The 26677-nt window shown below is 49.0% G+C and overlaps 1 protein-coding gene across 1 annotated transcript in view; it reads right to left on the bottom strand.

Annotated features, from left to right (window-relative positions):
- MICAL3 (microtubule associated monooxygenase, calponin and LIM domain containing 3) overlaps positions 1–26628 on the bottom strand; it is a 214179-nt gene extending 187551 nt beyond the window's left edge. The window contains exon 1 of the mRNA XM_011945646.1: positions 26378–26628. The gene's annotated coding sequence lies outside the window, so the exon portion shown is untranslated. The remainder of the gene's footprint in view (positions 1–26377) is intronic.
- Positions 26629–26677: the final 49 nt, after the last annotated feature.

Here is a 26677-nt window from a genome sequence, read left to right as displayed (position 1 = left end):
AGAAAAACATCAAACTCTACCTTGTTTGCTTTTACTCTTCAAAAAAAAAAAAAAAAAAAAAGTAATGTAAAATGACAAGCAGTTTGTGCTGCAGATCATGCTGCTTGGTTGGTCTGGAGCCGACAGGCATTGTGGAATGACAGTGTCCGTCTTGAGATTAAAATGAGAACTCCTTTGATCTAGGCAAGACACATGCTTTTTATTTTTTCCTTCTTTCTTCCTTCTTCCCTGCTGCCTTTACTCCTTTTTTGGCTTATCTTAGAAATGATTTAAGGCAACACGGGCCCTTGATCTGTGAGGAGGGTGAGGCAGGACTATTATTCTGTTCTGTGGAATTCTAGAAACTTATTTTGGGACTTTGGAGGTATTCACTTTTTCCTAAGCTCTCAGAATCATTTTTGAGAAGCAGCCGATGCTGCCAGCCAGAACAGCTGGGAGAAGCGTAGCGTCTAGGACAGCCTCTTTGCCGACACCCTGGGATGGGTGCATGGTTCCTCATGTTTTAGAGAGGACTGCGGCTCTTGGCCCTGTGTGCTGGGACGCCGTCTGTGACTTGCCTGAGAAAACGCCTATGGAATGAGTGTGACGGCCTCATGAGGTCACGTCCATGAAAACCCTGGGAGCTCGTCAGAGGAGAAGGGCACTCTGAGGTCATAGTATAGTTGGTAATCAGACTTCCCTTTGGTCCACATCTCTGCCCTGGCTGCCAGGATTCAGTGTGCGGAGGGACTGGGCCATTGCTCCAGCCCCTCCAGCAGGTTAGCAGGCTCTGTGCCACTGTCCCCAGCAAAGTCCCCCTGAGCAGGGTCTCTGGGCTCTTCTCTCGGCCCCACCTTCAACATCCACCTTTCTCAGCCTGGTGAGAAACGAGAACAGATGGCTTCCCCTCCACTGTCCCCTGCCCACGTTGTTGAACGGGATTTGAAAGTGGACGCCAGGTTCTAAATCTGCCGTTCCGTCCATCCTTGAGTGAGTGGCTGACCAGCTGCAGGGCCATGCTCAGAGGGTCTTCATGTTCTGCCCCAGGGCCCACTGGTCCTTGAGTGAGCGGCTGACCAGCTACGGGGTCACGCTCAGAGGATCTTCGTGTTCTGCCGCAGGGCCCACTGATCGGAGGCCCCTTTGGGAGTCAGATAACAGAAATCTGCAGTCACGGCTGTGACCGACTCACTATGTGGCAGATGGGCTTCTGTGCTTTTTAGTTTTCATTTCCTAAGAAGCATCAGGTTTTAGCACTAATATGTATACATTTTTTAAAATCCGAAATCGGAAGCAGAATTTAGTAATTCCCCACCACTTCCTGTCTGTGTTCCCTCCCCTAACACTTGTGATACTCCTGGCACACAGTACGTGCCTTAAATAGGTCCTTGAATTGGGGTTGGTGGGAAAAGGCACTAAGTCCAGCTGTCTTTCCAAGCCATTTAATTGAGCAGGATTTTTTTTTAATCTGGAAATTTTTTTTATCTGTTATGTCTTTCCTATTCTATTTATCTTGTCCTTGATTTCAGCACCCCACCCTGCTTGCAGGCAGTATTTTCTAAACTGTGTTTCATGAGCTGTTAAAAAGCCTTCCGGAGGCCGGGCATGGTGGCACACACCTGTGATTCCAGCACTTTGGGAGGTCAAAGTGGAGAGACTGCTTGAGCTCAGGAGTTTGAGACCAGCCTGGGAAACATGGCAAAACCCCATCTTTACCAAAAAAATTAGCTGGCCATAGTGGCATATGCCTGTAAGTCCCAGCTACTCAGGTGGCTGAGGTGGGAAGACCACTTGACCTCCAGAGGCAGAGGATGCAGTGAGCCGAGATCACGCCACTGCACTCCAGCTTAGGCAACAGAGCAAGACCCTGTGTCAGGAAAAAAAGGGGGGCTGGGCGCTCATGCCTGTAATCCTAGCACTTTGGGAGACTGAGGCAGGTAGATCACTTGAGGTCAGGAGTTTGAGACCAGCCTGGCCAACGTGGTGAAACTCCACCTCTACTAAAATACAAAAAAATTAGCTGGGCATGTTGCGTGTCTATATTCTCAGCTACTCAGGAGGCCTCAGCCTCCTCGGCCTCAGCAGGATAATCGTTTGAACCCGGGAGGCAGAGGTTGCAGTGAGCCGAGATCGCACCATTGCACTCCAGCCTGGGTGACAGTGCAAGACTCCATGTCAAAACAAACAAACAAACAAACAGGTCATTCATCTAGCATTGACTGAGTCGACCAGGCACCAGGCACTGTGTTGGGGCTAAGCACAGAATGTGAACAGAACTCCTATGTCTCCTGTGCCCCAGAGATGGAAGCACAGTGGTGGACACAACCATTTGTGTAAAAACATCAATACATAGATACGTCCATACTGACACACTGTGAGAAAAAGAACAGCAGAACGTAAGAGAAAACATCAGAAGGGGCCCCCTGGCCCTTCAGGTGGTAATGAAGTGGTATCCAGTCCAACCCAGGAGGGAGGATGCCCAGGGAAAGGAGGAGCTTGCAGGTGCTCCTGCAAGCTGTGCTGCAAGGAAAAGCAGCACAGGTGCACAGGCAGGTGACAACAGGCATGGCCTTCCAGCACCACCGGCCAGTGGGCTCAGGCCTCAGTGAGAGAGGAAGAGGAGATGGCAAGGCAGGCAGGCCACTCTACACAAGGCCAGGCAAGGCCTCTTAACGAATCTGGATGCAAGGGCTTCGCTTTTTTCTCCATCTTTCATTGTCTGCAAGCCCAATGCGCTCCTCAAGGCAAACACCAAGAACACGTGCTCATTCAGCAAATCAGTTACAAACCAATGGCTACTTAATAAGCAAGGTACTGTTAAAATCTTGGCCCACAAATTTTATAATTTGGTTTGTAGAAAGGAACCAGACCATCCCATCCCATCTCAAACAAAAAATCTTGAGACAAGAAAATATATATCCTGAGGCAGTATCTGATTAAATACCAAATGAAATGTTCAAGTCACATGGTCCACTGGAAGGGGAAATAATTCCCAGGTAAGGTGGTGATGATGGGTTTCCCAAAGAGGGCGGGACTCCAAGTAGAAACTGAAGTCTGGGGCGAACTGGGCTAAGCCACCTGGGAGGGTGGGCCAGGCACACGGAACAGGTGAACAGACATACGGGAGTAGGGACAGCAAGGCACATCGGGGAGGGGTAAGCACACAGAAAGGTTGAACTCCCCTACAACACACAACAGCCCATCCTGGGTAGCTCACCCCCATCTTCAGGGCCTTGGAGGCAGAAGTAAGATTCCCACAGGTCAAGACCCCGGGCTGGTCTCCTGGCAGACACACTTTGGGGCAGCAGAAGAAGGAAGGTGGGTAAGACTGTCTACCCCAGGAGAAACGACAAGGGCAGAAAGATATGGATCTTATTAACTGCAGTAAAAAATTAAGTGCCAAGGAGGGAGAGGAAAGGGAGAAAAAAGAATCCAAGTTGTTGTAGTATTGTGCAACTGAAATTCCACGCATAAGCCAGGAAATTCAGAGGCCACAGTTCCCACAGCAGCTGTAACTTGACCCGTCAGCATAAGTAGCCTTTGGCACTGCCAGACCCCAAGCGCCCGCAGTCCCGACAATGCCCACACAGACCTGCCCTCAGGCCCCTGCGCATCAGGCATGTCACGCCTTGCCCAGCCGGGCCCACATGGGCTGCCCACCTCCAGCTACAGGGGGCCCTCAGCCATGCCCAGTAGTTCTCAGTTCTTTAAGGAGTATCCTGTGACTCCAAGCCTGCCTGCTGTGTGTCTTTACTCCTGAATCTTCCGTGGGGTAAGTTAGCCTCCTTCACCACCCAGATGGGAGGAAAAGGGAGAAGAGAGGCCTGTGCATGCAGACAGAGGGCCTGTTGCCACCCTCTTCACTCATGTCCTGTGGCATCAATGCTTGCCAAGCCTCACCATGGGGAAAACAAGGGTTGGGGGAGGCCTGGGGAGGGAATGTTGTACTTCAAAGGACATCAGAAAAGATGGCTCACCAAATGGGAGAAACTCTACCAGTCTCAAATCTGGTAAGAGACTTCTTTCTGTAGGGTACATAACTGAGCACATATATGATCCTTCCCCAGAAGGCCTGGGACACAGGCTTGATCATCATGAGGCCCAGGATGGAGCCACACACAGGTCGTTGACAGTGGAGGCAGCACAGGGCGTAAAGCTGCTGGCCACAACCGACCCCTTCCAGCCCCACTGTGGAACCGGGGCGGCAGTTCAGTTTCGGTGTCTGCTGTGTGCAGAAGGGAGACCAACCAGAGCCAGGCTTAGACGCAGGCAATCATGGGCCCTTTCTAAAAGACAGACCAGCCAAGTGCAATGGCTTATACCTGAAATCCTTGTACTTTGGAAGGTCGAGGCAGGAAGGTGAGTTGAGCCTGGGAGTTTGACACCAGCCTGGGCAACACGGTGAGACGCCATCTCTACAAAAGATTAGCCAGGCATAGTGGCACACACTTGTGGTCCCAGCTACTGAGGAGGCTGAGGTGGGAGGATCATTTGTACCTGGGAGGTCGAGGCTGCAGTGAGCTGTGATTGCACTATTGCACTCCAGCAAGAGTGAGACGCTGTCTCAAAAAAAATTAAATTAAAAAATGTTTAAGATAAATAAATAAAAGACAAGTTCCCTGAGCTCCTCCTCCTATTTAATTACCACAACAGAAAAGACTGTGAAGATTCACCCAGGAGATGGAGATCATCTTGGCTAACACAATGAAACCCTATCTCTACTAAAAATACAAAAAAAAATTAGCTGGGCATGGTGGCGGGCACCTGTAGTCCCAGCTACTCAGGAGGCTGAGGCAGGAGAATGGCGGGAACCCGGGAGGCGGAGCTTGCAGTGAGCCAAGATCGCGCCACTGCACTCCAGCCTGGGCGACAGAGCAAGACTCCATCTCAAAAAAAAAGAAGTCTCTAGAGTTAAGTAGTCTGTAACACTCTCATAACCTTTAATACGCAGAACTTATGTCTGGTGACTGTTCTAGCTTTTGGAAACTTAAAATCCTTTGAAAGCAGAGCCTAAGTCACAAAAGCTCTTTAAAGCTTGCAGTGAGCCGAGATCGCGCCAGTGCACTCCAGCCTGGGTGACGGAGTGAGACTCCGTCTCAAAACAAACAAACAAACTCTATATATACATGTATTCTATCCACCATGCCACTGATTTAAAATAAAAAACCAGCCATAAACTGATGACTGCTGAGCACAGTGATTGCTTCCAGGCTTCTGGGAATAGCTTGAGGCTGGATACAAGTGCGTTGAGGTTATATTTAAGCAAAAGCCAAGAAAATGGGGCGGTGCTGTTTCCCACTGTAACCTTAACTCCCTTGTGTTATCTAATTAGATTTTCAGCTTTATTTACTCTAGTATAAGACATGGAATTTAACAGCAAGAAGTGAATTTGGGTTATGTGGACAAGTTACCAGAATGAAAAACTTACACTGTCTTCTACCCTGATCCCCACAACATATTTTGGCAATCCACCTCTGCCTATATTGTTCAGCTAAGATTACAAAGAAATAAAACATTTAACTTACATACTAATGTTCTGTTGGCCGTCTTATTTGCTCCAGCTTTGAGCCATGCAGCACTCTTTTTTTTTTTTTTTTTTTGAGACGAAGTCTCGCTTTGTCGCCCAGGCTGGAGTGCAGTGGCGCGATCTCGGCTCATTGCAAGCTCCGCCTCCCGGGTTCACGCCATTCTCCTCCCTCAGTCTCCCGAGTAGCTGGGACTACAGGCACCCGCCACCACGCCCAACTAATATTTTAATTTTGTATAGAGATGGGGTCTCGCAATATTGCCCAGACTGGTCTGGAACTGCTGGGCTCCAGTGATTCTCCCACCTTGGCCTCCCAAAGGGTTAGGATTACAGGGGTGAACCACTGCACCTGGCCCCCAGCAAGTCTTTCTGAAAGTGCCTAATACGAGTTCTTGAGGAACAGGAGGAAGCATGGGATGTGGTCCTCTCTAGCAGTCTGGCTAGAGGCAGAATTAGCATTCATGAAAAAGCAGCAGCTCAGGGCAGGGGAATGGAGATAAACTGGAAAATAAAGACGGTAACGACCTTTGGTGAAAGGTGGGATATTCTTCTGAGCTTCCAAAAGGAAATTGCTGTGAACTACTTTCCTGCCTTCCCCATTCCGCAATCAGAATTAATGGCCTCCTCCATAGCATTTTGTTCAAGTCTGCCTGCTACCACAGCAGACTGCACACACGTCTGGTTCCCTACCATGGAATACATTCCTAGTGGGCAAGGACACCTTTCGGCTCCCGGAAAACCATCAGCAGAGTCTTGAACACAGGAATTGGACGGTCTGTATTTGCTGAACTTAAATATTTACTTCACAACAATTATTAACACCCCTTTTCTGAAGCCTAAAAGTATCTGTGGCAACGGAGGGGACAACCCGCCTGACAGCAGAATACTCAGGCTGTCAACGTGCCCTTCATGCAACCTCCAACGAGCAGCTGTGCACTCCGGCCACACCCACTTTCTCCAGAGCACCATGGTTTCCGCCTTATCACTCCGCAGTGGCAAACCATCTGCCCGTCTGCTCCACTGCCTCAGCCTCGCCCAGATGCGGCTGTGCCAGCCAGTTACCCTCGGTTCCTGCTCAACTCTACCCTCACCTCTGACTAAGTGCCAGGTCCTGCACTTTGGCTGGACCTGCCCAGGCCCCCATCAGTGCCCTGCACACTTGGAGGCGTCTGTGATCATCTATTGGTCCCCCCAGACACTGTGGACTGCAGGAGGGCAGTATTTATTTCACACACTGTGGTACTGTGCTAGTAAATGCTTAACAGACTGGTCTCCAAAAACATGTGCATGTATTTATATGGACACACATTTATTTTCAATTTTAATGATATAAAAGATATGCCACACACAATGGTAATAAAATATATAATATAGTAATAAATATATATCATAAAATACACAATTATATACTGTAATAAAGCACATAGAAATAAAATCTATAATACTCTTCATTGTTAATTCCACAGAACCAACTGATTCTTCCAGAAGGCTTTTCTAGAGTTTTTTTTAATTTGGTCCAACTGTTACATCTGTGGCCATTTACTGTACTTTAAGGAATAAAACACAACTGAAAGAAAGAAGATAAAGATCTATCATGATATAAGCAACTTCTCTGCTGCACTGGACACTAGTTTCAAATACCAGAAGAATATGTACTCAATTTTCTTGTACTATTCACAACATAATGGCTATAGACACAAAACACTGTAGGTTTAAACTGCAATGTTAACATTTTCTTCATTACTTTCTTAGACAACGAACAAAACAATAAACCCAGCCTTACTAATGTGTCATGTTTGTGAGTGTCCATGGTGTAAATGCTCCCACCGAGGCTAATGTCCAGACCCCAACGTGACATATCTGAGCACAGACACAGTCGTGAAGAGATGCGTACGGCACATCACTACATGGTGTCTCCACCAGACACAGCAGATGGAATGGCACAGGTGATGCTAAGGTCACGAGGAAGGAGTTTTGAGTATTTATTACCTTTGTCTTTATTATAATTCATTTAATTATAATGGCGGCAGTTAACAACCCACTTGCAAAATTCCTTAAGAGACAGGTGAGGTGGCCCACGCCTGCTGAGGTACAAGGATCGCTTGAGCCCAGAAGTTGGAGACCAGCCTTGGTAACATAGCGAGACCTCGCCTCTACAAAAAATTAACAAAATTAGCAGTGAGTAGTGGTGCTTGCCTGCAGTCCCAGCTACTTAAGAGGCTGAGGTGAGAGAATCGCTTGAGCCTTGGAGGTCAAGGTTGCAGTGAGCCGAGACTGCACCACTGTGCTCCAGCCTGGGCAACAGAGCAAGACCTTGTCTCAAAAAATAAAAAAAAAGTAACAACAGGGTATGGGCTGGCTCTGGTAGGGTATGAGCTGGCTCTGGTAGGCCACGGCTCACTACTGAATTCCCAGCATTCAGCACATGAAAGGTGGTGACGGCACTTGTGGAAACACCGCGCAGTCCCGCAGTGGCTGCACTCCTGAAGTCTATGCTCCAAAGGGAATCCAGGCTTTCCCACAGCTGGGCACTGGAGGAACCACACATGTAACACGTTATCTTTTCAAAAATGGGGGAAAATGCCATTTTTAAAACTTAGCATAAGCTGAAATAGAAAACGTTTTCTTGGCCAGGCGTGGTGGCTCATGCCTGTAATCTCAGCACTTTGGGAGAGGTGGGTGGATCAAGAGGAAAGGAGTTCAAGACCAGCCTGGCCAAGACGGTGAAACCCTGTCTCTACTAAAAATACAAAAATTAGGCAGGCGCGGTGTCAGGCGCCTGTAATCCCAGCTACTCGGGAGGCTGAGGCAGGAGAATCGCTTGAACTCGGGAGGCAGAAATTGCAGTGAGCCAAGATCGCACCACTGCACTCCAGCCTGGGTGATAGAATGAGACTTCGTCTCAAAAAATAAAATTAAATTAAATTAAAAAGTTTTCTTTAATACATTCTCCCTGAGGTATTTCTTCTACAAAAACACTTAGGCAGCGGGGAAGTGCATTTTAAATCCTTCAACAGTCTGACTGGGTTTAGCACCCTGGGTGGCGTCAGTCATAGAGTATCCCTTAAAGCTTGTGAGCTCAGCTCCCGATCTGGAAAGGACAGAGGCCAAAAAGTACCTCAGACCCAGAGAGCCTTGGGCTGAGGCTGCAGCCTGGGAATGCCTCCGGGCCCCATGGGTCTCTTCTAGCTCAGTAAGTCTCTCTCATTCTCTCTCTTGTTTTTTCTTTTTTAGAGAAGGGGTCTCACTTTGTTGCCCAGGTTGGTGTCTCCCGTCTTGGCCTCCCGAAGCGCTGGCATTACAGCTGTGAGCCACCGCATGTGGCCAATTCTGTCTCTTCTTACACTGCTGCACCACCTTCCCTTCAACCTCCTTGGGTCTTCACCCCTCCCCGTTTCCCTGGGACCCTTCCTGCACCCCCCTAGACTGGCTTTGGCCCTTGGCTTCCCACCATCCTTCCCACTCTTTAACAACCAAGGGTCTTAATTCCACCTGCTGTTGTCACTAGTGACTCCTAAGTCCACACGGGACTACGGCACGCTCATCTCTACCTATTATCCTCATGACAGAACCTTGTGCACCCCGAGGATGGAGGCCGGCAGCGTCCTTCAGACTCAGCTGCACCTCCAAACTCTGACTCTGTGCTCCCAAGTATGAGGCTGAAGCTAAACCTGTCTCCTTACAGTCTCCACACAGCTTTCCTCCCCAGAAGACAGCGCTGCTTGTCCCACTCCAGGTCTCTTGGTCCACGTCTCTTCTCTGTCCCCAGTCACTACCTTGTCCTCACCACCCCACCCTTCAGTGGATACTGTTCCACACTGCCCGCCACACCTTCATCCTCTCTAGACACCTTCACACTGTGCCACTTTCTGTGGAAGCACCCTACGCTAGGGTGCCCTATCAGACTCCGGGAGAATATTCTTGTTCCCAGGAAACAGACACTGAAGGATTCAGGAGTTAAGGGGGACATTTTCACTAATTTACAAATTGTTCTGGGAAAAAAAAAATTCGAAGAGAAGAAAAAAATATGAAAAAGCATATGGGGCAAAACGCAAACCACTGGTGACTCTAGGTGAAGGGTAAATAGGAACTCATGTACTATTCTCAAACTTTTCTGAAACTATACCAAAATAAAGCTATCCTTCAAAAATCCAAACCCTCACCTTAGCATCAAAGTTCAACAATCAACAGCTATTCTTAGAAGCCACTCCTGCCAGGCAAGTTCCATCTATCCAACATCTTGTTTCTGCCCCCGCTCAACACCTAGACTCAGGATTTCCCCGGTCCCTCCCTTGAACCCACTTCCTCCACTGCCCTGAGAGCCAGTTCCCGACTCACTTATTCCAGGGGTGCTGAGGAAGGAAAAGGAACTAACATTCCCCAACCATCTGTTGCCAGCCAGGCCAAGACTGCACTTGGCACATACTGTACAGTGTTTCACCTAATCCTGCGTACGCCTCTGCGAGGAGGGCCTCCCCGGAGACTCCGAGAGATGAAGACAGTGGTCCAAGATTACACAGTCACCAATGCAGAGCTGGAACAGGGACCCAGTGGCCTGCGCCATCCACAGCACTGACCCATACCCCACCGCTCCCTGACGCCTTCCCAGACCACCCCCCCAACTCCCCACCCAGTCACTTGTTCAGTGAACACAGATGGGTTGCTCTGCCCCACGTCCCGCTCTAAATGCTTAGGGATCTGTCAGAGAACAAAACAAATAGGGTTTCTGACTTCATGAAGCTTCTATTTTTGTGGAAGAAGACGGAAAATAAAAGCTGTATTTATTAAACACTTACATAATACAGCTCTGACTCCAAGGCAGGTGTTATGCTATGAATTTTATAAATACAAATTCACTTGATCCTCACAAAACTTCTGAGTTAGGTATTGTTCATACAAATGAGGAAACTAAGGCCAAAGGGGTTAAATAATCCACCCAAAGCCATATGAGTAGCAAGTGGTGAAGCCACAAATCAACCCCAGGCAGCCTGACTCCAGAGCCCGGGCCCTGCCACCTCTCAGTAAGCATGAGTGAGCAACACAGCATGCTAGAGCGGTCAGTGCTCCAGAAAAATGGAGAGTAAAGCAGAGTACAGGGAATCCGGAGCACTGAGGGAAGGAGACACACTGACATTTTACACTGGAAGGCATGAGGATTCCCGAAGGAGGTAACATCTGAGCAAAGGCATGAAGGGTTGAGGGAGTTCACATGCAATATTGCAGGAAAGAGTGTTTCAGAGAGGGGGAGTCTGTCCCACAGCCCTGATGCAGGGCGTGCCTGGAGCATGGGAGGAAGGTCCAGCGAGGGAGGGAACAGCCCCTGCCTTTTGCGCAGCAGAATGCCCACGCGTGCTGCGTGTCTGATTCCCTGCCTCCCTGGTGCCCACGTTGCTCTTTTAGTATTCACCTTGACTTCCAAAGTGAACTGTGAACTCTTAGAACAGAGCCCGTGACCTCTACTCCCTCTGCTTGTCCCTAGTACTTTCAAGCTGATGTTTGCTGAATCTGTCTGCCTTGCCTTGCGGATTCCACAAAACTACAAGGTCCAGGAGGATGAGCAGGTCCTGCCAGGGAAGCTTCTGACACCTCTGTCACTGGTCCTCATACACTAGTGGTGAGCAGTAGCCTCTGCCTGGGGCGGGGAAGCAGCACTTGTGCCGTTAATATAAGTAAACGGCACTTGTATTCTGTACTTTTTTTTTTTTAGATGGAGTCTCACTCTGCCACCCAGGCTGGAGTACAGTGGCGCGATCTCGGCTCACTGCAAGCTCCGCCTCCTAGGTTCATGCCATTCTCCTGCCTCAGCCTCCCGAGTACCTGGGACTACAGGCGCCCACCACCATGCTCGGCTAATTTTTTGTATTTTTAGTAGAGATGGGGTTTCACCGTGTTAGCCAGGATGATCTCAATCTCCTGACCTCGTGATCCGCCTGCCTCAGCCTCCCAAAGTGCTGGGATTACAGGCGTGAGCCACAGCACCCGGCCATACTCTATATTTTCAAAGCATGCCTGCCCAATTCTATATTCAAATTTTATTCCCAGCCGGCCCCTTTAAACTGGCAGGCGGCCAATTTCACCCTACTTGACAAAGGCGAAACCATCAGGTAACTCACCTGAGCTCACTGCGCAGCAGCAGAATGGAGGCTTTCTCATCTAGACTGGGAGATCAGGGCCTGCAGAGGCCATTCGCATCTTCACCCTCCTTTATGACCCACCCGCCTTCTCTCAGGCCCAGCCCCAGGCCCTGCAGAACTCATGACTCTTGAATTTCAGATATGCTGGGACACAAGAATCACTCTTTTTTTTTTTTTTTTGAGACAGAGTCTCGCTCTGTCGCCCAGGCTGGAGTGCAGTGGCAGCAATCTCAGCTCACTGCAACCTCCGCCTCCCAGGTTCAAGCAATTATCTGCCTCAGCCTCCCAGGTAGCTGGGATTACAGGCACCCGCCACCACGCCCAGCTAATTTTTGTATTTTTAGTAGAGATGGGGTTTCACCATCTTGGCCAGTCTGGTCTTGAACTCCTGACCTTGGCCTCCCAAAGTGCTAGGATTACAGGCGTTAGCCACCTCGCCCGGCCACAAGAATGACTCTTAAGAGGTCAGTAATGACTGGCCTGGGCGCAGTGGCTCATGCCGGTAATCCCAGCACTTTGAGAGGCCAAGACAGGCAGATCACCTGAGGTCAGGAGTTCGAAACCAGACTGCCAACATGGTGAAACTTCATCTCTACTAAAAATACAAATATTAGCCAGGCGTGGTAACACATGCCCGTAGTCCCAGCTACTTGGGAGGCTAAGGCAGGAGAACCGCTTGAACCCGGGAGGCAGAGGCTGCAGTGAACCGAGATGGTGCCACTGTACTCCAGCCTGGGCAACAGAGTGAGACTCTGTCTCCAAAAAAAAAAAAAAGAGGTAGGTAATGACTGAAGAGTACAGGGTCCTGATCCCATCTAAGTAGGTTTAAGGCAAAGACTGAGCACTTAGTTAAGTCACAGAGAATTTAGCTCAACACAGTGAGTCACCCACTTCACACAGAGAAAAATGCATCCCTCTACTCCTGTCTCATCACACGCAGAATGCCCAGATTTCCTTCCCATGGTTCCCCTTGAACTATGCAGGCTACGCATAGGAATTATGGAATACGCATCAGAATTCCCCTTCCCTATTTCTAGTTTCAGTCTTTTAAGTAGCCAAAAGAAAATGCCTTTTTGTCCTACGTCAGAAATGGTAGGATACCTCTTTTTTCCCATTTATTTCCAAAATAGATTACACCAATTTAATTCCATTTTATTTTCAGGAGTAAGCACACAAAAAAATCCATCCTGGAAGAATCATTTTCGACTGGGTGTGGTGGCTCACCTCTGTAATTCCAACACTTTGGGAAGCTGAGGCAGGAGAATCACTGAGACTAGGAGTTCGAGGCCAGCCTGGGCAACACAGCGAGACCCCATCTCTAATAATAAAAGAAAAATTGGCCAGGCACAGGGGTGCACACCTGCAGTCCCAGCTACTCAGGAGACTGAGGAAGGAGGATTGCTTGAGCCCAGGAGTTCCAGGCTGCAGAGAGCTATGATCATGCCACTGCACTCCGGCCTGGGTGACAGACCAACACCCTGTCTCGAAAAAAAAAGAAAAGAAAAAAGAAAAAGAAACAAGAAGAATCATTTTCCATAGACTGACAGGCAATGGAGGAGAGGAAAGCGGAAAGAGAAGGTGTCTGAAACTGTAACTGAGCAGCTGTTTTCTTCAGAAGATGGCCTTCCTCCTGGAGGCAGCAGGGACTGGCAGGAGCTACGTGAAGGAAAGCACGGCCCCCATCCTCTGCAGCTCAGATGCTCGAGAAGTGATCCATGAGCCCTAGACCTGCTTTCCCTTTAGGCAACTGCTGGGCCTGCTGCCCCCCAGGCAGCCTAGCATGGGTGCTGGGGAACCGCTGCAGGCATGTGTGTGCAGAGATGGGCAGGTACCTTCCCACCTGTATGGTACAGCTGCCACGTCAGTATTTACCTACGGCAGGTACTCTGTGAGCAAGGGCAATTGGAGGGATGCTAGCTTCAAAGACAGAAACAGCATTGTCACTGGGAACTTTCCCGATCACTGTCCTGTGGTGTGGACAAGAACATCCTTATTCTTGATAAACCACTGGGAACTTTCCCGATCACTGTCCTGTGGTGTGAACAAGAACATCCTTATTCTTGATAAACCCACACTGAATTATTTAGGGTAAAGGGGCACAATGTCTTCAACTTTCAAGTTGGTCTGGGAAAAAAATGCATCTACACATGGGGAGAATGATAAAGCAAACAAGGTCAAACGATCCAATCTAATAAATCCAGGTAATAGACAGGGAGTACCTAGTAATCCTCCTGCAACTTCTCTGTAAACAGGAAATTATATCAAAATAGAGTTGCCCTAAAGATGACTACCTGTGGCCCCAAAAACAGGCAGGCATGCTGCCCCAGTCACGGCGGGGGGCACCTGCTGCCCAGCACACCTGAGGCCAAGGCAGCAGAGAAACCGGCACAGCACCACTCCCAGGGAGACGATGGGGACAGCTAACAATGCAGATGGAAGTCTGCGAGCATCCGCCATCTCTGGGTTTTTCTTCAGAACCAAGTCATACTGCTGACACTTGGAAAACAAGGCCAGCTTTACCAACGGGGGCTGGGAAGGCACCTGCCCAGCATTATCTGGGGCGCTGCCCTTTCCTTATCCCTTCTATCTTATCAGTGTCCTCTTCCCAAAAATGTATCTGGCATCAGGTCCCTTCCTCTCCACATCCACTGCCAACATCCTGTTCCAGTTCCATGTCGTGTCACACCTGAATCATCCCCACCTGCCAGGGGTGGACACACCACCGCCCATGCGCCAGACCCGGAGGTGGGCACACCACCGCCCACGCACCAGATCCAGCCTGCAAGCCAAGAATGGTATTTACATTTCTAAAGGGCTGGGGAAAAAATGAAAAGGAGGCTATTTTGTGACATGTAAAAATGACATAAAATTTAAATTTCAGAGGCCACAAATAAAAGCATTACTGGAATCCAGCCACAGCCATCCGCTTCTGTGCTCTCTGTGGCTGCCTTCACACAACAGCAGAGGGGGGCAGCCACGGAGTGCAACCAGCTCATGGAACCTAAAACACTTACCTTCTGGCCTTTTACAGAAAAAAGTTTGCTGACTCCTCCCCAGCTGATCTTGCTTGACTCAGTTCTCCCACCTCCACAAGATTGACCTAAAACTCGACTTCCATGCCGTCGCTCTGTGTTCAAACCCCCCACAGATTCCCCGATGTCCATAAAGCCCACACTGTACCCTGACATCCATTCGACCATGAGAACAAACAAGAAAAGCCCTCAAGGCCATGCCCTTGCTCATGCTGTTCTCTGCCTTTCGAATCCCTTCCTGCCTTCCAACTAAGCCTGCCGCTACCTTACCTCGCCCTTGCAGTAAGGGCAAGGCTCTGGGAACACTCCCGGCTCCCTCTGCTCTGCTCCCACAGCTCCCTATACTTACCCTCATCGCAGCTCTTACCATATAGCACTGAAATCATCTATTTGTGTGTCTGTCTCACCAGCTGCAGCAAGATCCCAGAGGGCAAGGAACACATCTTACTTACCTCCCCTCACACAAACAGAACCAACGCTGAACGCAACCCCAGCCTGGCCAGGCTGGCCTCCTTGCTGTCCCTGAACGCATGCTGCTCACTCTCAGCCCTGAGCCTGCACTCACCCCAGCACCCCCACATCTCACTTAGACAATCCTACCATGGCCTGGGCACAGTTCAAATTGCATCTCCTCTGTAGGCCCACAGAAGTCAACACGGTCACAGGTTCAAACCCCCAGCTCCTCTCACCCATGTGCTGGGTGTCCCTGCACAAGACGCTTCTGTCTCTGGGTCCTCATCTGTAAAGAGGGAATGACTCAGTATCCCCCAACTTGCAGGGCTGACGATGCATATAAAGCTTCTGAACCGACGCTTGGCATATAATAGATTTTCAAGAAGTAATAGCATGCTTGTTTTCCCGAACCACACTGTCTATGCCATCTGGGTATTTCGTCCCTTTCCTTCCCCATGACTGTTGTGTATATTACTCCTGGCTCTCCTGAAGCAGGCAGGTTTGTCATGAGCAGAGACAAGGTCGTAGTACACTTCCATGAAGCCACCCCTGCCCTAAAACCCAGGACAACACAGCACGTGGAGGAAGGGACCAACGGATACAACTTTAATAAATGAGTTATTTCAAGAGGTTTAAAGAATGGCTAATTAAAAAAATGCACAGCCCCAAGAGATCAGGGGTGAGCTAGAGAGCAGGCTTCTGCAGATGCTTTCACACTGATGAGAAAGGCAGTTAGAGAGCGGGAGCAAGTGGGATGAGGAGAGGACCAGCAAGACAGGAAAGAACTCCCCCTTGGAGGTGGTACTGTTCATTCTCACCATCCAAACACTGCAGAGAAACCTATGCTGATCACTGGATAGTCTGGGCCCAGCATGCTCCCCTGAAGACTGTCTCTGGAGGAGAGGAAGCTCCAAGCCTCAGAATTCCATTCCAAGTTTCAGGAGCACCAGTCAGTGACAGTACCAGCTGATGCATGGGGTGCTCGCTGCGTGCTTACCACGTGCCTGGGAGGATTCTAAGTGCTTACAACCATACGAGGTGAGTAGGACTGTTACGCCCTTCATTGCACAGATAAGGAAACTGAGTCTCGGGAGGATAAGGAACACACTCTAGTAACTGGTATAGTACAGCACAGTCTGCTTCCACAGTCCAAGCTCTTAACCACAACGCATTTTCACTGTCTTACTCTGATTTAGCTCCGCCATTTACCAGGTGAGAGATCTCAAGCAAGTCATCTAACCTCACTGTGCCTCATCTTTCAAGTGGGCCTCACATGGGTAACTTTGTGAGACTGTCATGAGGATTGAAGGCAAACATGCCATGACATATATTATAAAGTGGACTCCTGAAAAATCAGTTCCCTCCCACTTTTCCCATATCCCAATATAAGCGAGATTTTTAGCCAAACCCCTCGACCTCTTTTACTACTGGGAATGATCTATATGCCCTGCTGGATTTTCCTGCCTACTGCCTGTGCCTAAGCATGTGGACCTCATAAAAGCTTAGAAAAATGGCCTGGAGACAAGCAAGAAAGGAAAACAACTGCACACGGAGCTGAGTGGGGCAGTGCGGCAGAGATGGTCCAGACGGCCCCTGACGTGCAGATGAATACTGCATGAGCAGAGACTAGGCCAGCCAGGCCCTGCCAGGACACTCCACAACTGACAGCCTGTGACAGCACCTAGATCCATGTGCCGCACCAACAGGCCCAGATGACAGGCCTGGGAGGCTGCAGGCAGAGTCAGGAGCACCTGTGCCTCTGAGCCTGTATGTAAGTGCTGTAGTGGGACAAAGAGGGGCAGGTAGGTGAAAGTGACAGGCAGTCATTCCCACCAATGGTGGGATATCAGACTGCCTAAAATATTGTCTGTAGCAAGGTAACTTTTAAATTACTACAGAAGGAATTCTGTTGCAAAATTCCTTTACTGTGAAGAATTTAATTTCAAGCCAAGAAGTACAGATACACACTAGTTTATTTTGAAGATAAATCCACGTTTCCATACATCAAGTTTGCCTGAAGAGTAAGAGATACCTTTAAGCCATGAACCCTTCCCCCAGGCTGGTGGTCATGCACGGAGGGAACTTGTCATTAGCAGCACGTAAAGTGTCCTTCATGTTAGCCAGTCAGCTATATTAATATAGCAGGAAGCAGAGATCAGGTGTTTAACTCATTTCTAGAAGATATACGTAATTTCTATTTGAATGGACCTGATCAAATGGAACCAAAGGTCTTAGAAAATAAAAGTTAAGACCCAAGCAAAATGGTATCTCACTCATCATATCCAGTAGTAAGAAGTCCTATTAGGCCTTTTCCCACAATACATCAGCTTCCAAATACAGCACATGACAAAGAAATACTTCAGGAAGATGGAGGAACGGGGGGCTTGCTACCGTGCTGGCTGATGACATTATTACAAGGCTCCAACCAGCTCCAAGGTCATGATAGACACAGCACTGTGGTCCTAGGGTTAGAAAGGAGCCCTAGAAGCAGCATGGACAATCTAATGCCCAAAGCATGGATGAAGCGCCTCCATGCCCAGGACTGCTCCCATCCACCGCTGCTAGAGCACCCAGGAAACAGCACAGCCGGCAAAACGCTCCTCTGGGAAGGGCTGTCTGGTCTACTTGGGGCACCTACACCTCTCGATGAGTAGCTGGGCAAGGACAAGCACATTGAGAGCACTAGGTCCAAAGTGGTGAAGGGCCCAAGGGCAGCCTGCAGGCAAGGGAAATGGTCCCAGCCTTTCCTGCAGCCAAAGTGCAGGGCTGGTCCTCAGGAAGGAGTTGCAAAATGATCCTGTTTGCAAAACACAAACATTCCACAAACAGCAGCCACAGGGGGTAGGTAAATTCTAGAAATTCTCCATCTTATGTGCAAGAAATAAAACCAAATCAAGAATATTTTACTAGTTAGCATAAATTTGCTTAGCACTCTATGTCCAGGGCTTCCTGGCCAGTTAAATCCAGGTTACTGCACTTGCATGGCTGACAATGCATCTAACCTCTTACAAATATCAACCTCTTGCAGACACAGGCTGTCTTACCACGTGGCACTTACATACAACAACAGGTGCTCAATTAATGTGCTGAAAAAAGTCAGTGTGTAAAGGATCGCTAAAGTAGGAATCCCCTCTGCTCCCTGGCTCCCTGGGGGTGGTTGAGGCCCAGGGGCTTGTCTCCCCACCCTCTGCTAGGATATAGCATGGTGCTCCTACACCCTGAGGGCTGATTCAAGCTGCCACCTGTGAATTTTTTCCCTGCCTCATATTGTCTTTTTCTGCCCCACTTCTTCTCCTTTTGCTCCCTCAACATTTATCTCATGGGATTTGGAGTCATTAGCTATGCAGATTATCGGGTTAATGGCCCTTTACCTCACTGGAACAGTTTCCCTGCGTAAAACGCGGTGAAAGGACCCTACCTGAAGATTAGAAATGAAGTGTGCGCAGTCTGGCCACGGGAAGGCAAAGCGGTCACTGTTACAACTCTCTTATATAATTGTCCACACGCCCCACTGTCTAAAGGTGCTTAGAATACCAAAAGCAGAAAGCTTGTTTTTCCTACCCCTGCAAGGGTGGTTTTGAGAAAGCCTATCTATTTTGGAAAGAAACTGACCCAAGCCCATGTCACTAGTTAAAATATTTCCTTTTTCCTTTCTCTCAGGGAAATGGATGACTCTGACTAGTCATGGCCAAACTGGGTAAAAGGTTCTGTTCCGTAAGTTCACGTGCCAATTATACACAGTGATGAGGATTCCCAGGTGGCTCCTTCTCTTTCTTTAATTTTTTTTTTTAAATTTTACTTTAAGTTCCGGGATACATGTGCAGAACGTGCAGGTTTGTCACACAGGTATACATGTGCCATGGTGGTTTGCTGCACCTATCAACCTGTCATCTAAATTTGAAGGCCCACATGCATCAGGTATTTGTCCTAATGCTCTCCCTCCCTTGCCTTCCTCCACCTCCGGCCCAGCTCATTCTCTTAAAAGGAAGCCCAGACACCAGGAAGGTGAGATCTTCGACACAGAGAAAGAGAAATACGAGATTACAGAGCAGCGCAAGATTGATCAGAAAGCTGTGGATTCACAAATTCTACCAAAAATCAAAGCTGTTCCTCAGCTCCAGGGCTACCTGCGATCTGTTTTTGCCCTGACGAATGTAATTTATCCTCACAAATTGGTGTTCTAAATGTCTTAAGAACCTCATTAAATAGCTAACTACAAAAAAAAAAAAGAACCATCCATAAAGGACTTTAGCTGGGGCAATAATGGATCTGCTTGGGTTTCACAACTTGGGAACCAGAAGGAAGGGAAGGGCTTCCTCACCTTTTCCAGGAGCAGGGCTGCCCTCAGCACTCTCTGGATCCCAAGGCACAGCCCCGGGTCCCTGAACACACAGTGTCCTAAGTGCCCCCCTGGAAAGTCCCACTGCACCCACGCTCTCCTCCCAGTGCTTCAGAATTACCTCCTGACTGCACCCCCTGAGAAACAGGCCAGGAATATTTTAAGGAACACACCAATTCACCTTAATGCACCTCTCCTGGCATTTCAGAGATAACTCCAGAGTGAAGAGAGGGAAATATGGAGGAGGGGTCTGAAGACAGCAAGGGGTGACCCCCAGGATGGAGGTAACCCTGTGGAACACACCCAAGTCAGTTGCCCTCAACTGGTCTGCGAGAGCATGAGTCCAAAACCCAATGCCTTCATCTAAATTCTGACGCCACCATGTTTTTTAGCCTTCTGTGCCCCACTTCCTAGTGTGAAAAGCAGAGATCATAACAGCACCCAGCCTGTCCGCTGTGGTCAGGACTGAGCACATTAAGACACGTGGGCACTCAGGACAGAGCATGCCACGGCCAATGGTCTCTAAGCATCTCTGCTGCTTGCCATCGCTGCAGTGCTCATCAAGCGCCAGGTGCTGCTCTCCCACCCCGTCCCTGTCCCCTCACAGCCCAACAATTCTCAGCCACAACAAGGAGCTTTGTTGGTGGAGGAGGGAGGAATATGCTAGAACCTTTGTAAGCTGACATTCTGCGGGCTGGTGACAATCCATGCTAAAGGGTAGCTGCCATTCTCCCAGGGGCTGCAGGTGCCAGGAGTGAGCACTCTGCATCTTCCCCCCGACCAAGCTGCTCCTCCTCTCTTCCCAAGCTTCCAACACTGGCACCAGCCTCCCGGGACCCATGCCACCTCCAGATTTCAACTGGCAACCGAAAAGAGACAGGGGGCTGGGCACAGTGGTTCGTGCCCATAATCCCAGCACTTTAAGAGGTTAAGGCAGGAGGATCGCTTGAGCCCAGGAGTTCAAAACCAAACTGGGCAACACAGAGAGAGCTTGTCTCTACATAAAATTTAAAAATTAGTCAGGTGTGGTGGTGTAGGCCTGTAGTCCCAGCTACTCAGGAGGCTGAGGTTGGGGGATGGCCTGGGCCCGGGAGGTTAAGGCTGCAGTGAGCCAAGATCACACCACTCCAGCCAGGGCCACAGAGAAAGACCCTGTCTCCAAAAAAAAAAAAAAGAAGAAGAAGAAGCATGGGCGGGAGAGAGGAGAAGGCTGGCACCCACTAAGGTTTCATTTCACCTTTACATAGGAAAAGTCCATTAAAGCTACTGGTTAACCACATGGCAGTGCTGTTCATCCCTCTCCTGCCAGAGTTAACCAGACCGAATCTCCTGTCAGAGTTAACCAGACTGAATCCTTCAGCAGATAAACAATTCAACAGACACCTGCAGATGTGCCTAATGCAGGAAGACTCCTCTGCTAGATTCCCTCACACATAACACATGTGCACTCAGCTGGGCGCTAGAGAGGCACGGCCTAACAGAACACCAAAAAGATACTGTTGTCCTTGCCAAGGTACTCACTACTTAGCAGAAGCTCTTGCCTTTCCGCTTCCACTTTTCATCAAGGTATAAGCCAACAGTCTCACTTCTTCTCTCTTCTTTAATCTGATTTGTCTTCCCTTTCTTTTTTCTTTCAAGAGACAGGGTCTCACTGTCACCCAGGCTGGAATGTAGTGGTGTGATTATAGCTCACTGCAGCTTCGAACTCCTGGCCTCAAGTGATCCTCCCACCTCAGTCTTCTGAGCAGCTGGGACAATAGGTGTACACCACCATACCAGGCTAATTTTTTAAATTTTTGTAGAGATAGGGTCTCACTGTGTTGCACAGGCTGGTCTCAAACTCCTGGCCTCAAGCAATACTCCTACCTTAGCCTCTCAAAGTGCTGGGATTATAGACGTGAGCCATTGCACTCAGCCTTTTCTTTTAATTTTTTTTCTGAGACAGCAGGGTCTTGCTCTGGCACCAAGGCTGGAATGCAGTGGTAAATCTCCGTTCCCTGCAGCCTTGGCCTCCCAGGCTCAAATGACCCACCTACCTCATCCTCCTGAGTAGTTGGCACTACAGGTGTGCAACACCCACAGCCGGGTAATTTTTATATTTTTTTGTAGAGAAAGGGTTTCAACATGTTGGCCAGGTTGGTCTGGAACTCCTGACCTCAGGTGATCTGCCCACCTCAGCCTCTCAAAGTGCTGGGATTACAGGTGTGAGCCACCATACCTGGCATCTTTCTTTTTTAAAACTGTGGCAATCATCTCTCCTCTGTTGAACTCGTCAATGAGAAAAAGTCAACAGGCCAGGCGTGGTAGCTCACGCCTGTAATCCCAGTACTTTGAGAGGCAGAGGCAGGCAAACGGTTTGAGCCCAGGAGCTCGAGACCAGCCTGGGCAATGTCACAAAACCGCATTTCTACAAAAAATTTTTAAAATTAGCCAGGCTTGGTGGTACACGCCTGTAGTCCCAGCTACTCAGGCAGTCAAGGTTGCAGTGAACCATGATCGCACCACTGCACTCCAGCATAGGCGGCAGAGTGAACTGCTATCTCAATTTAAAAAAAAAATTGCAACCAACTGCAGGGTTTGGGGTGACAGTTTCCTGGCCATTCCTCCCAGTTTCTTGATAGTGGTGCCTTTATAGCTAGAGATGACTAAAGCCCACCCCCAAGAAAACAGCAAGTCATGTACTACTGAGGCTCTCCACCGGAGCAACCCAAGTGCTTGAGTGTCTGACACCACCCATCACCCCCCAACTCCATGGGATCAGAGTTGAATTCTGAAGAGTGGGACCAAAGATGACAGAGTGCATGGCTGGAGAGAAGGGGAACGCCACAGAGTTTAGGTAAATTTCTGAACCACATTCCTACCATGCTCACAATGTACTGCATTAAAGTACATTAGAAGCTAAAGACCAAAAAGGAATCAGATTTTCAACTCTGCCACCTAAAGTATAACCTGAGAGCCTTATTTACCGCACAGATTTTAGCACAATTGCCTCCAGTTTCACAATTTCACCAGCAGCTTAAGCAAAATGGCCTGGACACTAAAGATGGTCTCTGGGTATGAGTATCACTAATTTCCTCTGTCCACAAACCACTCTGATTCTCTTTGATTCTCTGATTCTCTCTGTCCCTAATCTCCCATCTAGTTTTTTGTTTGTTTGTTTTTGAGACAGAGTCTTGTTTTGTCACTAGGTTGGAGTGCTGGAGTGCAGTGGTGTGATCTTGGCTCACTGCAACCTCGGCCTCCTGAGTTCAGGCAATCCTCCCACCTCAGCCTCCAGAATAGCTGGGATCACATGTGCACACCACCATGCCCAGCTAATTTTCATACTTTTTGTAGAGATGGGGTTTAGCTATGTTGCCCAGGCTGCTCTCAAACTACTGGCCTCAAGCAATCTGCCCACCTCAACTTCCCGAAGTGTTGGGATTACAGGCATGAGCCACTGCGCCGGCCCATCTGGTCTTATTAAATACTTCATTCTCTGCAAATGCAGATGTTTTCTCAGCTCTGATTATTTTTTCTAAAGTAATGACCCTCCACCTGGCTAGACGAATGCTTCTAGCAAAGGAAAAGGCCAGGGTGTGAAAACTGTACTGCAATAGAACATAACATAAAGCTCCGTCCAACCCCCACCACCCATCAGACCTGGGGTGGTGGCAGCAGCAGGCGTCGGGGCTCTCAGACCTGCCCATTAGTCAACCCTAAGGCCCATTAGCACACGGGTTAGGAGAGGCACACACTCTGGAATCAGAAAGTCCAGGATTGAGCCCAGTCTTCTCAAGGCTTTGTCACTCACTATCACTCCATTGACCTAGGACCTCACAAAACCTTGTCATGTGCAAAATTGGGGATAATAAGTTCTACCTTGAACGTTGTTGTGAGGAATAAACGAGGTAATGTCTATGCAGCACCTAACACAGATTCCTGCAGATAAACACTCAATAAATGTTAACTATCATCCACTATCTAGTCATCAGAAAAGCACAATGATCTGCGATCTTTCAATCCTTCCGCTTCCAGAAAAAAGAAAGAAAAGAAAAAAAGAAAAAGATGTGTGGATTTTTCTCCCCCTAAAGGTACCAGTGAAGTGAAACTTAAGAAGGAAAACCTGGGCCGGGCGCAGTGGCTCATGCCTGTAATCTTAGCACTTTGGAAGGCCAAGGTGGGCGGATCACCTGAGGTCAGGAGTTCAAGACCAGCCTGACCAACATGGTGAAACCCTATCTCTACTAAAAATACAAAAAATTAGCTGGGTGTGGTGGCAGGCGCCTGTAGTCCCAGCTACTTGGGAGGCTGAGGCAGGAGAATCGCTTGAACCCGGGAGGCAGAGGTTGCAGTGAGCCGAGATCGCTCTACTGCACTCCAGCCTGGGCAACAGAGCAAGAGACTCTGTCTCAAAAAAAAAAAAAAAAAAGGAAGAAAAACCCAATTCAAATCCCACTTCAGGGACCAACTCATTTGCAACTTAAAACAAATCATGACACCTCCATTTCTTTGCCTATAAAATGGGAATAATAGACCCTACTAAATTTTGACGACTTCAGAGATGAGTAAGAATCAATTAGATAACAGGTCACGAAAAAGTTTTCATTTCCTCAAATAAAAAGCAACAAGTAGTAAATCCAGAGCATAATAATAATAATAATTATATATATATATATATATATACATATTTCTTTTATTTTTGAGATGAAGTCTCACTCTGTAGCTCAGGCTGGAGAGCAGTGGCATGATCTCAGCTCACTGCAACTTCCACCTCCCGATTCCCGGTTAAGCAGCTCTGCCTCAGCCTCCCCAGTAGCTGGGATTACAGGCACGCAACATCACGGCCAGCTAATTTTTGTATTTTTAGTAGAAACGGGGTTTCACTATGTATATGGCCAGGCTAGTCTTGAACTCCTGACCTCGTGATACGCCCGCCTCGGCTTCCAAAAGTGCTGGGATTATAGGCGTGAGCCACTGCGCCGGGCCCAGAGCATAATTATTATTAAAATGCCAGGTCCCATAATATCATGGAACAAAAATAAGTCAGTGATGACTCTTACTTTTTCTAGAACATTAGGTTTGATGGCCCTTTGGTCTGTTCACATGAAATCTGCTACAAGCTGGAGTAGGTAATGGCTGCTCCCAGCAGATCCCAGTTCAGAGGCCCGGCCCAGCAAAGCTAGCACTCTGCCAACGGTCAGGCTTCGACCATCCTGGGCCACTTCTCAGATGCCAATGCCAAGAGAAATTAGGTGATTCATCTGGTTCCACCTGGACATGTGAAACCAACGACAACCAAAATCCTCACCTGCAGGACTACTTGACAGACACAAGAAAGGGTCCACTTTGACCCTCTGCTCTTCTGTACTGAATGGTGCACCACTGTTCCAAGGCATGTGCCATCCTTCCTTTAAAGTGCAACACATGATCCAGGAGGAAGAGCTCAATTTTTCCTTATTTTTACTTCTAGGTCCAAGACGTGAGTTTCATTTTTAATCTACCACGGAAATGTCTGGAGAGCTGGAAGTTTGAGTGGGAGGAGGAATGGGGGGCACCTCATCTCCCTAATTTAAAAACAGGCATGCAACCAAAACTGCATCCAATTTCATCATCCCTGGGTCTCTCCAACCCAAGGAAGAGGGGAAAAATTACCTTGTTGAACATCTGCTATGTGCCAAGGACTGTGCTAAGTTCATCACATACATTATTTCCAAAGCCCATTTTCTCTTCCACAACTAGTAACACCATGGAATAACCATCACAGAACAGGATCATCCCAGGTCAGGGGGTGGGGGGAAGAATCACAATATGCAGTCCAGTTAAACACGTTTCAAATGTTAGCGTCGTAAACACAAATAAACAGCCTTGACTGAGGAACCAGGTCTAAGTTCCGAAACATCCTTTATAGGAGGAACACCCAAACCAAGTCTTTCCTATAACTATACAATTGGCTCATGCTATTGAATACACTATCAAAAAGACTTAAAACTTTTAAAACCTGGAGCACAAGAACTCACTACAGGACTCGAATAATCTGGGGCCGGGTTTCTGACCTGAGAAGTACATCTGGCAATCACATACGGAATGCAGGGCATCCCCTGAGAGGGATGCAGAGATGTGCTCACGGGAGAAGGCAACCACAGTGAACTGGCCTGTGTGCGGCCAGGGAACCAGAAGGCCAGGCTTTCCCGCAGGCGGCAGCGACTGTAGGAAGATGTCTTTCTCAGCTTAAAACCTAGTTCATCCTCATTCCTGGGGTACAACGACTGTCTATTGAGCAAAGTGTCAGATGGGGCCAAATACACATTGGTGGCCCGATATTCAAATGTCATCCTCTCCATGCACATCCCACTAAAAAGAAGCTTAGGGAAAAAACAAACAAACAAACAAAAGCTGCCCACCTGTCCACAGTTGACCTTCATTCCTCTGCATCAACCCGTTTCACATAAATCACAGTTAACATCTGCACTAAACACCATTAAAAGAACACAAATGTGGTTTGAACTCTTGGACATACTTTCTCTGCATTCGGAGTCAGGAAAATCAGCCAAGATATGGGGCTGGTTCCCGCCCCTTAACGGGATGCGGCACAGAGGCCTTGCCTGAGGGGCCTGCCAGACCCCTTCTTCCCCGCAAACCACGGAGCACGTGGGGTGGCGGCTCACCAGTGCCCCATGCCAGGCGGAGGCTCTGGCTGCAGCCGGCTTTCTGCTAGGCCAGGCAAGCCCGACTCCATGTAGGGCTCCTCAAGGTGGTTTTTAAGTTGGGAATTTCCAATGTGCCCCGGAGACCTCCAAGAGTGCGGTCCCCTCGGAAGGCAGCTAGCAAAGGGGTGTCACTGAGACCAGAGGCGCAGGCGGCTGCCATTGCCCGACCGCACCCACCGCCCCCACAAATAGGAAGGCGCGCCAGGGTCCTCTCAGCCACCTACCTGCCAGGGTCGCAGGAGCCCACCCCTGGCGTACGCCAGCGCCAGGCCGGGACAGCGGGACGCGGAGGCCCCGGGGACCGGGCCGCGGAGGAAGGACCCCAGGGAGCCTCGGCCCCGCGCCTGCGAACTCCGGTAAAGACAGAGACCTCCCCTGCCCCAAAAATCCCCCCATCCAGCGCCGGGCTAAGCACCCTCCCTCCGCCTCCCGCCTGACGCGGGCAGCGTCCCCTTGGTTCCCCGCGCCTGCTGCCCGGGAACTCGGGACCCGCCGGCGCAACTGGCCGCGCATCCTCCGGCGGG

Source organism: Colobus angolensis, unplaced genomic scaffold (genome assembly GCF_000951035.1).
Source record: "Colobus angolensis palliatus isolate OR3802 unplaced genomic scaffold, Cang.pa_1.0 Scaffold242, whole genome shotgun sequence".
NCBI lineage: Eukaryota > Metazoa > Chordata > Mammalia > Primates > Cercopithecidae > Colobus > Colobus angolensis.
This window is presented reverse-complemented; position numbering and strand designations above follow the sequence as displayed.